The sequence below is a fragment of the Epinephelus fuscoguttatus genome, linkage group LG4, assembly GCF_011397635.1.
Source record: "Epinephelus fuscoguttatus linkage group LG4, E.fuscoguttatus.final_Chr_v1".
Lineage (NCBI taxonomy): Eukaryota > Metazoa > Chordata > Actinopteri > Perciformes > Serranidae > Epinephelus > Epinephelus fuscoguttatus.
This window is the reverse complement of record NC_064755.1, coordinates 15,093,116-15,105,969: the sequence shown is the minus strand read 5'-3', so window position 1 is coordinate 15,105,969 and position 12,854 is coordinate 15,093,116.

Here is a 12,854-nt window from a genome sequence, read left to right as displayed (position 1 = left end):
CCAAAATCTGAACATTTAAAAGACAGAGTTACAGTGTAAACAAAAAGGAGAATGTTGAGTAACAAAAGCACGGTTCAGACAACAAGGTGATGCGGGGTGATCCTCAGCAGAGTGGGTGATTTATGTGATTACTTCTCTCTGTAACACTTACCCACATGTTCATACACACACACACACACACACACACACATCAGCTGCTGGGAGGCAGTCCAAGCGAGATGTGGAAACCAAACAGCTGCTCTTATGCATCACCTTACCACCACTACACCAAAACGATGTCCATGTAGATACAATCAGAGAGGAAATGTCACGGTTCCCCACAGAATGTTAATTGAGCTACCGAAACAAATACCTCCAGAGCCAGAACAACACACAGGAATGCTATAATGATACCGTCGTGAGGTGCTACTCCCATGCTTTTAATAAAGGAGATAAAACAATGAAAGTTATTGCATTGTGTAGAGTCATTAATCTACTCTGAAGGACACCAAATCATTGGCTCGTTCATTTTGATCCACATACGCAGTGTATCCTAATAACATATAATCTTCATGATTACTGCAACCTAGACGATCTGGCCTTCATTTTTATAATGCATTATATTTTGAAATCATTATCCCAAATATTCCACCCACTTACACAAATAGCAACTAACAACCTGTCTAAGTGTAGTGATTAATGGGATCCTGCAGCAGACGAGGCCATTACACAAAGAAATAATTGCTTTGTATTTTTTAAAGTCAATGAAGTTTCAGTTATAAAGTTTATCCGTAATGTTTGAAGCATAGCAGGGCGCTATGTGATATGTTGTCCCATTATTTATTTACACACGCATACCATGCAAATGATGACGCATCAGTTATTAGCTAACTCAGGCTCCTCTGTATCTGAGAGCTTGCAGTCTGTTTGTTTCTATCAGTATCTGCAACACAATCTCCTCATTCAAACGTGAGGCTTGGTGAGAATATTCATATTGTTTTGGTTTCTGAGGCCCGTTTTCCCATTGAGTCAGCACTGATCTGGCTCCAGCCAGCAGATATAGTGTAACCACAGGTCAGAGATCCTGTTCTTACGATCAGTGTATTGCTCATTTCCTTGTGTCTGCCTTTGACAAACCATTAGTCACATGTCCACGGGAGATTTACTGTCCACGGTGTCCATCTGTTGGTGTTTATACTACAATGTTGCTGCCCCACTAAATCAATATGTGTTCTGTAATTTGTCTTGCATTTGCTTCTTTGTGTCTGAGTTCTTGCATATACATGAGAAATCAGCTGTACTGCACATAGAATAGCTGAGTGAGAACTGGACTGAAAGTGAAGGGTGAATGTGAAGCAATTTGCTCCCTGAGGCCATGAAATTTAGCGGGTTACTCAAGATGGTCATTTTCGGTAAGTACCACGAAGAACTAAATACCTGCTTACAAACTGAACCAAACCCTCCTTTAAGTGCGTGACACGGTTAGTGGTCAGACCACAGAAGGAGTGAGCCACCCACCCAACATTCCCGTAGACAGAAGAGAGTTGTTTTGATTGAAACTGTATTGCATGTGACTGAGGAATTATCCCTGAGACTGCACAAATCTGATTCCAGTAAAACAATGCGTCCTGCCATGAGGCCAGTGTAGTCATCCAAGTGCAGCATTCTCATCATTAGTCATCTACCTTGGAAAGCTTTGGTAGAGCTGTAGATTTTGTCTCCTGACATTGTTTGTTTATGACTGATATATTGTTACTTAAGTCATCAATATTTCTGCCATAGTGCCTTCAAAATAAAAACTACTACATATATTTAATGATTGCTATTTCTCTACATCTTAAAAACAATGGTGGAAAATAACTGAGTACATTTACTCAAGTACTGTGATCAAGTTCAATTCTGAGGCATTGAATATTTTCATTTTCTGCTACTTCATACCCGTACTCCAATTCAGAGGCAAACATTGCACTTTTGACTCCACTACATTAATCTGACAACTTTAGTTACTGGTAATTTATAGATTATGCTTTATCAAAGGTCTGTTGTGTAGGATTTAGTGACATCTAGCGGTGAGACTGTAGACTGCAACCAACTGAAACTTCTCCCATGTGCCAAGTGTGTAGGAGAATGACTTTTTGGCCGACACAAAAACTTGAATGGCCTAGGGTTGTAATTGCCACAGTGCACTGAGTGCACCGAGAGCTCTCGGCTGGTAGCATTGTGTGTCCAGCAAAGTATTTTTGTTGGGGTTTTTTCCCTGTCATAGGGCGTTATATTGACACTTGCCCAGAGCAAGGAAAGTCTCTGTTCAAGCAAGTGGAATGCCTCCACTCAAATATAAATGTCCACTGTGATATCATCTGAATACAAACTGCACACCATAACACTTTTCTACCTGAGCTGCATGCATGAGACCATCTCACTACTAAGTCTTAACCAGAACTGATGAATCTGACATACTGGACGCTATAGGACGCTCTAGTTTAGACGATGTCATATACAACATAGCATTACTAAAGTTAAATATTTCGTTAACCCTACATGCAAAAGAGAGACGAATTATTTTAGCCCATAAGCTAACACTAGCCATCCTGCCACTCCAATGAGGTCTCCAGTGTGATTGCATCCCTTACAGAAGCTTTTTAATTCAGCCTTGAACTGCAGGGTCTTAGAAAACTTAAAACTTAGAAAAATAAAATCTGACACTGAATGTCTTCTGTTTTTAATGTGTTTTGCGGTTAAAAGTTAAAGTTGGAAAATGTTTGAGTTTGGGTAAAATGCTGCACTTGTCACTGTCAACAGAAGAACAACAATCACAGTGGAGAAGGGGCAGGACACACACAACAAAGACCAACTGTCACAGAGGATAAATACATGCAGTAAACAACAACAGCTGGTATATTTCATCTGAAAAAAGAAACCCTTTGGTGGACACACGGCCTCATTAAAGTAACACCAGCAACTGTCAGACCAACTAGAATTTGGTCAGACAAGAGCATAATGACCAAACAATCGGCCAACTGAGAAGTTTACAGCACTAGAATGGCCCTATCTAGAGCCAGTTTTTGTCCATTCCAGGCTACTGTAAAAACAACATGGCGGACTTCATGGAAGAGTCCACCATGTTGTTGCTCCGTGTGTAGGTAAAAACGTCTCATTCTGAGGTAAAGAAAACACAATGATTCTTAGCTTGGTTGCGTGATAGCGTGATTATACATTGATGAAAACATAGTTAAACATATTCCATTCTTGCCAATATATCACTCTAAATCCTACACACTGGAGTTTTAAGATAAGCATCTAATGATCCCTGATGGAAATTTACAAGCTACACAGCAGTAATCAAAATAAGTGTAATCTTCAACAGCTGCAACATTAAAGTAAAGATGTTTATCACTGTATCTTTTATCATAATCCACTACTAGTTTACTTTGGTATTTTAAGCATATTTTGATGATAATACTTTTGTTCTTTCACTTAATAAAAAACATAAACAGAGTGAGTGAGTGACTCGCTAGGTGAGTTTATTGCTACTTTTACTTTAGTACAAAGTAAAAAGCTCCCACACACTGTCTTGCTTATTGCTAGACTTTTAGTTTCATTAAGGTAGGACTAAAGGACTGAAATGTTGTCACCTTAATAGAATAAACATGTTGTGGAGCTCTTTTCATTGAGGCACTTGTCACACATTCAGGTGTGACAGGTGCGTGAGATTTTTTCAGAAAAATGCTTTTATCTGAGTACTTCTTCCACCTTGGTAAACTATAAATACTGTATCATTTTATGCCGTAAAACATATGTCTTTATACAGAGGTTACACAGCATTAAATCTGCTATTTTGCAAATCTGCAAACTTTTGTAAAAGAGAAAAAAGATCGAATCAAAGTATAGAGTAAATCAGCATGTTATATATGTAGGAACTGATGAATTGTTTCAGAATATTATTACCTCTGTGTGTCCCACTGAGGTCCAACCATGATACCCACACAGAGGGACATGAAACATGAGTGCAGCAGTAACCTCATCACTCTTGCTGCATTAGAGCCGGATCCCTGCGTTTAGCACTGCCTGGGTCTATGATTTCATTACAGATGCTTGATTCAATACTAACAACTCAGATGACTTCAGGTCAATTACTCAATGACAGCGCTGCAGGCAACACCATCAATCACCTACAACTAACCCTCATCACATCTCCCCTGTAGGCTGTACAGCAGCACAACCTGTCCTGTTCACTGTAACAGCACACTCCGGCCGGGTCCCTTTCCCCCCTTTTGAGCTCAGCTTGCCTGATGCTGTACATACCACTCACTACAGTCTAAAACATAAGCGCCAAGTGCACAGCTGAGAAAACAATCATTTCACATTTTTCGATTCCCATTTCTACTGGCTTAAAATCATTTTGTGCTTGGACTTTGCTTGTACCTTTATGTTCACACACGGAGGTCTGAGTGAGTTGCCTTCTCATGTGTGATGGAGTGCTGAGAAAGAAAGCCATCAGATTGACAAGATAAGCTGGCCCAAGGTCAGACTGTAGCTGTCGCACAGAGACAGAGATGTTCACTTAGACTCACACACAGTGGAAGAAGATATAAAGAAAGACTAAGAGTCATAGTAGGGTCTCTGTGAGGCTGTGCATGAGCCAGATGCTAACGTAAGCGTGCTAACAATCCCACAGTGACAGTGCTACCATCACCATCTTTGTTTAGCTTGTTAGCATGCTAACTTTTGCAATCAGCACAAAACACAATGGTTGTGTTTGGCATGCACTGCATACTCCATATTCAATCAGTATAAACTACTGCCTAATTAAACATTAAGTATGCCATTATCAGCAGACTGGTCACAATGAGTATGCTTAAGTAATGCATCTTCTCTGCAACACATTACAGCATCGATTACAGCATTACCATAATTATGTCATCCAAATGGTTAATTATTTAAGCTGTCTGCCTTACAGTCTATCACTGGACAGTCTGAAGGGTTGCTGTGCATTTTGAGTAAGTTCAGCAAGCTCACGTTGCATACTCAGAAATTTTTGCTAATCTAGTTTAAATGTGGGAATTTCTTGAGTCCAAAAATCAACATACCCTACATTTGGAATGGTTATTCAGTTTTTTTAACAGAGTCAAAGTAGGCTACAGCTGAAGTGAATGGGAATGACATTTGTTTTACAATATTTGGTCATAAATAGAGTTTTGCATTGGCCTAAAACTGTGATCTCAACCCAGGCTATACCCACTAAGTTCAGACTCAACCTGAACCAGCTGACCTCACGTGGTACCACCAATTTGAGATTTATAACCCAATCAGAGACTCAGAATATTTTTGTGAGTACGTAACTGAGCCTGACCCTAGCCTATGACTTTGGCAACAATATGGGTAAGGTTGCTGAACTCTAGGTATAAAGCAAAGTCTTGGACGAATTACAAATTTGACCTGATGATGACACTTGATTAAAATTCTGGGGATCACCAAAGTAAGTGGAATTTATCATTTTAAACCTATAAACAAAAGCAGTGGTTCCCCATTGGTATAACCACAGGGTCCAGATCTCTTCTTAGTCATTAGTTCAAGGTCTAGAATCTGTCCATTGGTCACTCACCTTACAACTGGAAATGGCACTTCAAAATGAAAGCTCTGTGCCTGAAATTCACTGCTCTTCAAAATAAAGTCTGTTTTTACAAACTTGATAAGTTTGCGAGTCACTCATTCAGAATCAACCAGCAACCCACTTTTGAACCACAACCCACCAGTTGGGAACCAATGAACTAAAGTATAACGTGAGATTCTGACCTGATGATGGTGTTATTAAGTCAAGACGGTGACAGTTATTACAGTCTGAAGGGGTATGTCTGCTTGGATATTGTGGCAATGTATCCAATAGTTGTTGAGACCTTTCACTAAAAAACAAAATGTCAACCTCATGATGGCGCTACAGGACAACACAGGGAATCACCAAACTCAGTTGCACTGATGCTGTTGGGACCATGAATTATCTGCCCTGTGCAATTCCACTAGGAGGAAAGAGTAAAAAAAAACAAGGGAGAGCTCAGATCGACAGGATTAAAGGGAGAAGACAGAGTGAAGGAAACAGTAAAGGCTAAAAAGGGCAAATATAATCTCCATTAGGCTGTTAAAGAGCTCATATAGAAAGTCTTAATAGCCTTAATTGCAACTTCAATGATACCTCGGTCCATTAGAATATTGATCAGCATGTCAAATAAACTGAGGAAATATAAACATCAGCCTCAAAGTCTAATGAGTTCATATTGACATTTTATTCTGCTTGTGTGTGTGTGTGTGTGTGTGTGTGTGTGTGTGTGTGTGTGTGTGTGTGTGTGTGTGTGTGTGTGTGTGCGTGCACATGCAAAAATGTTTCAAAGTGTGTGTACGTATAAAACTATTTCAGTGTTAACGCACCAGTCCTACAGACCGTAACTCACCGTTTCCTTCCTTTCCCTTTGTAATATTTTGTTTTATGATTAAATAAATGATTTCCTTTGTGAGACGCAGACCCACTTCCCAGCTCCCAGCAGGAGCCACAGTTAAAGCTGAGGTAATGGCCTTGAACTGCAAGAGACTTCACAGCCTGAAACAGAGCCCCACGGTCACTTGCCCAGATTATTGAGCCATTACTACGGCTTAACTAGGAGAGGGAAGTGGAACCAAGCTTGCTTCAAAGGGATGGAAGTGAGCTGGTTGTAAACTGAAGTATTCCCTGTACAGTACTGTAAGAAAAAATGTTTTTGTGTGTGTGATTTCGCATGATTGTCGGTGCTTTGCGTTTTTACGTTTTCCCTCTAATCTCTAAGGAAGACAGCTGAAGGTAGATGGCAAATGTCAAGGTCGAGGCAGATGAGAGGAGGCGGCGAAGGCATAAAGAGCTCAAGAGGAAGAGGGATATGTGAAGAAAGAAGCAAAAGACCTTGGATTTACATAAGTGACTATTGTGGATCAGCTTGAGGATTTGCAGACACGCAAAGTATATTGTGCACACACATGCACACACCAACTCAAACAAAGAGAACTGAATGTGAGTGATGAGGGGCACGTTCAAGGCCTTGCCACTGTAGACAGCTCATCTGTCGTCCTCAGAGATAAGAGGAGGATTCAGGGCGGATGGGTCCAGAATGGGAGGCAGACTTTGTCTCTGTCTGCAGGCTGAGCATTCAAGATTGAAATCTTTAAATAACTGCTTTGAATGAAACGAGACGCAATAACGGAAAAAGTGTATTTAAGGATCTGCTGGCAGTCATCTTCTGTAAACTCCTGGATGTATGGAAGCTCAGGACTGACAATACTGCTGCAAATGGTAGTCATTCAGTTAAACTGAAATTTATTTTAACATGTGTGTGCATGATACAGTATTTACTCATCGTACTCGTCGTCCTCCGCTTATCCGGGTCTGGGTCGCGGGGGCAGCAGCCTCAGCAAAGAAGCCCAGACAGTCTTCTCCCCAGCCACCTCCGTCAGCTCTTCCGAGGGAACCCCGAGGCGTTCCCAGGCCAGCCGGGCGATGTAATCCCTCTAGCGTGTCCCGGGGTGGCCCCGAGGTCTCCTCCCGGTTGGACATGCCCGAAACACCTCCCAAGGGAGGTGTCTGGGAGGCATGCTTACCAGATGCCCGAACCTCTCGATGTGGAGGAGCAGCGGCTCTACTCCGAGTCCCTCCAGGATGTCCGAGCTCCTCACCCTATCTCTAAGGCTGAGCCCAGCCTCCCTGCGGAGGTAACTCATTTCGGCCGCTTGTATTCACGATCTCGTTCTTTCGGTCATTACCCAGAGCTTGTGACCATAGGTGAGAGTTAGAACATAGATCGACCGGTAAATCGAGAGCTTCGCTTTCTGGCTAAGCTCCCTTTTCACCACAACTGACCGGTTAACCACCCGCATCACTGCTGACGCCGCCCCAATCTGCCTGTCAATCTCCCACTCCATCCTACCCCCACTCGTGAACAAGATCTCGAGATACTTAAACTCCTCCACCTCAGGCAGGACCTCACCCCCGACCTGGAGTGGGCAATCCACCCTTTTCCAGCTGAGGACCATGACCTCAGATTTGGAGGTGCTGATTCTCATCCCAGCCGCTTCACACTCGGCTGCGAACCGTCCCAGCGAGACTTGGAGGTCACTGTTTGATGGAGCTAGGAGGACCACGTCATCCGCAAAGAGCAGGGACGAGATCCTCCTGTCACCGAACCTGACACCCTCCACCACTCGGCTGCGCCTAGAAATTCTGTCTATGAAAGTTATGAACAGAACCGGTGACAAAGGGCAGCCCTGGCGGAGTCCAACCCTCACCGGGAACAGGTCCAACTTACTGCCAGCCACACAAACCATACTCGTGCTCCTTCGGTACAGGGACTGGATGGCCCTTAGCAGAGGGCCACCAACCCCATACTCCCGGAGCACCCCCCACAGGATGCCCCTGGGGACACGGTCATAAGCCTTCTCCAAATCCACAAAACACATGTGGACTGGTTGGGCGAACTCCCATGCCCCCTCCAGCACCCTGGCGAGGGTAAAGAGCTGGTCCACGGTTCTGCGTCCGCGACGAAAACCACATTGCTCCTCCTCAATCCAAGGTTCAACTATCGACCGGACCCTCTTCTCCAGCACCCTGGAGTAGACCTTACCGGGTAGGCTGAGGAGTGTGATCCCCCTGTAGTTGGAACACACCCTCTGGTCCCCTTTCTTGAAGATGGGGACCACCACCCCGGTCTGCCACTCCAGAGGCACTGCCCCCGATGTCCAAGCAATGTTGCAGAGGCGTGTCAGCCAGGACAGCCCTACAACATCCAGAGCCTTGAGATATCCAGGGCAAATCTTGTCCACCCCCGGGGCTCCGCCGCTGTGTAGTTCCTTCACTACCTCGGCAACTTCTGCCCCAGAAATTGGACGACCCACCCCCGAGACCCCCGGCTCTGTTTCCTCACTGGAATACGTGTTGGTGGGATTGAGGAGCTCCTCAAAATATTCCTTCCACCGCCCAACAATGTCCCCAGTTGACGTCAGCAGCTCCCCGCCCCCACTGTAAACAGTGTGAGCAAGTTGCCGCCTTCCCCCCCAAGGCGCCGGACGGTTTGGAGCTGATAGGTAGTCTTTCTCCATGGCCTCACCGATCTCCTCCCACGCCCAAGTTTTTGCCTCCGCGACTGCCGCTGCTGCGCTCCACTTGGCCCGCCGGTACCCGTCAGCTGCTTCTGGAGACCCACAGACCAACCATGCCCTGTAGGCCTCCTTCTTCAGCCTGACGGCTCCCCTCACCTCTGGTGTTCACCAGCGGGTTCGGGGGTTACCGCTGCGACTGGCCCCCGCGGCCTTGTGGCCACAGCTCGCAACAGCCGCCTCGACAATGGCAGAGCGGAACAAGGCCCATTCGGACTCAATTCGGACTCTGCCCTCGGGACGAGGTCGAAGCTCTCCCGGAGATGTTGAAGATCATCTTGACAGGTTCTTCCGCCAGGCGTTCCCAGCAGACCCTCACTGCTTGTTTGGGCCTGCCAGGTCTGCGCGGCGTCCTCCCCTGCCACATGCTCCAACTCACCACCAAGTGGTGATCAGTTGACAGCTCTGCTCCTCTCTTCACCCGAGTGTCCAGAACATCACAGGTCAATTGATACGACCACAAAGTCAATCATTGCCCTGTGACCAAGGCTGTCCTGGTGCCACGTGCACCGATGGACATCCTTATGACCGAACACGGTGTTAGTTATGGCCAAACTGCGACCCGCACAGAAGTCCAACAACTGCACACCACTCGGGTTCAGATTGGGCAGGCCGTTCCTCCCAATCACGCCCCTCCGGGTCCTGCTGTCATTGTTCACGTTAGCGTTGAAGTCCCCCAGCAGGACAATGGAGTCCCCGGTCGGGGCACTGTCCAGCACCCGTCCCAGGGACTCCAAAAAGGGTGGGTACTCTGAACTGCTGTTCAGTGCATAAGCGCAGACAACAGTCAGGACCCGTTCCCCGACCCGAAGGCGCAGGGACACAACCCTTTCGTCCACTGGGGTGAACCCCAGCGTACAGGCAGAGAGTCTAGGGGCTATCAGAAAGCCCACCCCGGCCCTCCGCCTCTCACTCGGAGCAACTCCAGCAAAGGAGAGAGTCCAACCCCTCTCAAGGACTTGGGTTCCAGAGCCGGAACTATGTGTTGAGGTGAGGCCGACTATATCTAGCCGGTAGCGCTCAACCTCTTCCACAAGCTCCGGCTCCTTCCCCGCCAGAGAGGTGACATTCCATGTCCCAAGAGTCAACTTCTGTAGCCAAGGATCGGACCGCCAAGGCCCCCGCCTTGGTCTGCTGCCCGATCCACACTGCACCAAACCCTTCTGGATCCCTCTGCGGGTGGTGGGCCTGCAGGGGGACGAGCCCATGTAGCCGTTCGGGCTGGGCCCGGCTGGACCCCATGGGCGAAGGCCCGGCCACCAGGCACTCGCCCAAGGGCCCCAGCCCCAGGCCTGGCTCCAGGGCGAGGCCCCGGTAACCCTCTGGGCCAGGTACGCCAACTGTGAAATTAAAGTAAATGAAAGCTTCATTTCCACTGAGGGAAATGGTTTCAGCTTGTAAAAAGAGACAAGTGGTCTGCATCAGCGAAACGTGTAGCTACGTTTCTGGGAAGGAGCAAATCAGGCTTCGGCCTAGGGTATGGAGTCGATTTGAGGTGCAGAGGTATAAATCCCGCCTTAAAATGCCCAACTTTACAGCAGAAATAAATGTGTACAGCCTGGTACAAAAACAGCTTTTGTCTCTAGCTAATTTCAGCATTTATGACAACTGTACAGGGGTGAAAATTTATATAACTCAGCCATTTACATTTTATTAAGGCTTAAAGTTAGACATAATTAAGGGTGGAGCTGCTTCAGTGACAGGTTGTCTATGAGACCTTGCCTCAATTTAGGAGTCACATTCGACCCTTGCTCCTCCACTGCTCCACCCTCTCTGGCAAATATGGTCACTATTGGTTCCAAAAATCTGTGATGGCAACCATCAATATGTTGAACTTGAGGCTTTCAAGCAGGAGACCACAAACCACTGGGTAACATAATGCTAGCTACGTCCATTATTTTATACAGGCTATACAGAGGCTCAGTTTATATTTTTTATTTTGACATTTAGTGCGTCGTTTGCTAATTTGACGCAAACAAAAAAACATTCCATGTAATAGTATTATAATATGTCGATTACACTGTGAAGTTAAGACATAAAAGTAAATAATTAAAAGTTTTTAATCTCATTTTAATTTTGGCACACATGATTTCTTTTTTAAACATAAAAATAAAGGTGTTTTCGTAATTTTCCTGCACAACAGTTTGATCTATCAAATATCATGCACACATAAAAGGCAAATTAAATTTCAAATGCATTGAATGACTTTCACATTGTCAGATGTGCATAGGACTGAAAAAAAACAACAACAACTCTTCCCTTTGAGGAGAAGAACACTTTGTACATAAATACTCTTCAGATTTCCAGCATCTGTAATTTATTTCCACACAAAGAGCTGTTTAACCTATTTTTTCTGTCTTCATCAGTCTGCCTTTGTGTCTGCTTAAAACCCAAGAGAGGAAGAATACCATCACAGCACTTAGATTTATTCTCAGCGTTCTGAAACAATGTAGTTTCTGTTTTGATGTCCTGATAGGGCTGGGTATTTGTTGCAACCTAAACCCAAGATGCAAAAACGCAGGTCATTTGTCAAAGTACGGAAACTGCGTTCGCTCCAGAATCCAAAGTCTGTTCTGTTCCCACAATGCTATATTTGGTTTCTATTTGGATGCAGACTGTCCCAGAAAGTCACGTTTCGACTGCAATCTGTGGGGATGTTGAACTTCTCCATGCAGCTAATTACAGTCATGGCTATGCTCTTGTGCTCTGTGTCTATGAGGAACAGATGGACAATGGGTTTGACAGTGTGACTCTGTGACACATTACTGCGCCAGCGAAAAGATCTGGTCCGGGGACCGTGTCCCAGACGTCAGACATGATGAGAAGTTAGTATCATTTCAAAAGCAGGAGGGTGTCTGAACGGATCATAAACCGGGTTTGGCCCGAAGACAGCAGCATACAATACAACTGCATAGTGATGACAGATGGTCTGTGAAAAATCTGGGATGTCTGCAGTACCAGGCTGTGAAGTGGCAACGGCCCAGGGTGTGTGGATGCTGTATATACAGTATATCCAAACTCCACTCTGGCTGAGGAAATGCTGATGTGTTGATACCAAAGTTGCCAAGACTGTGTGTTTCGAGAGATATTCAAAGTTCACCTCTTTCCTGAGTTTAGACCTGAAATCAAATAAGTCATAGAATTATGAAGCATGCTCACAACACGGCAACACATGTCCCAACTTTCCGTATAAGTGCTTATATCATAGAAGACACTCAAATAAAAACTTTTATGTGGGTTGTCCAATGCTGCAAGGGAGGCCACATTAAATAAGTTAACGCAGATAGATACTGCCATCTAGTGGATTAAAATAGCTATTACAGATTTTAGGGGCTTTATCATGATGGTCACTGCAAAACCTTTTATTTTACATCCTGCATTATGTGTTTTCATTCCAATATTGGCATGAGAACATTTGTAAATTTAAAACAAATTTGCATTTATATAAAGACTATGCTTTCATTAATGTCTCTTTATAGAGTGTAATATATATTCATTTATTTATTGTAGCTATATTTACAGGGGGACTCCCACAGTTCAGTATTGCACTTCCATGAAGTTGGGAGGTTTGTGAAAAACAGATTTTTAAAAAGATGGTCAAAATAACAGCAACAGATGAGATGATCTGACTTTTAGTCTCTGGAATGGAAGAACATCCCATAAACTTTAGACCAAAAAAAATCCTAGATTTCCCATAATGCAAT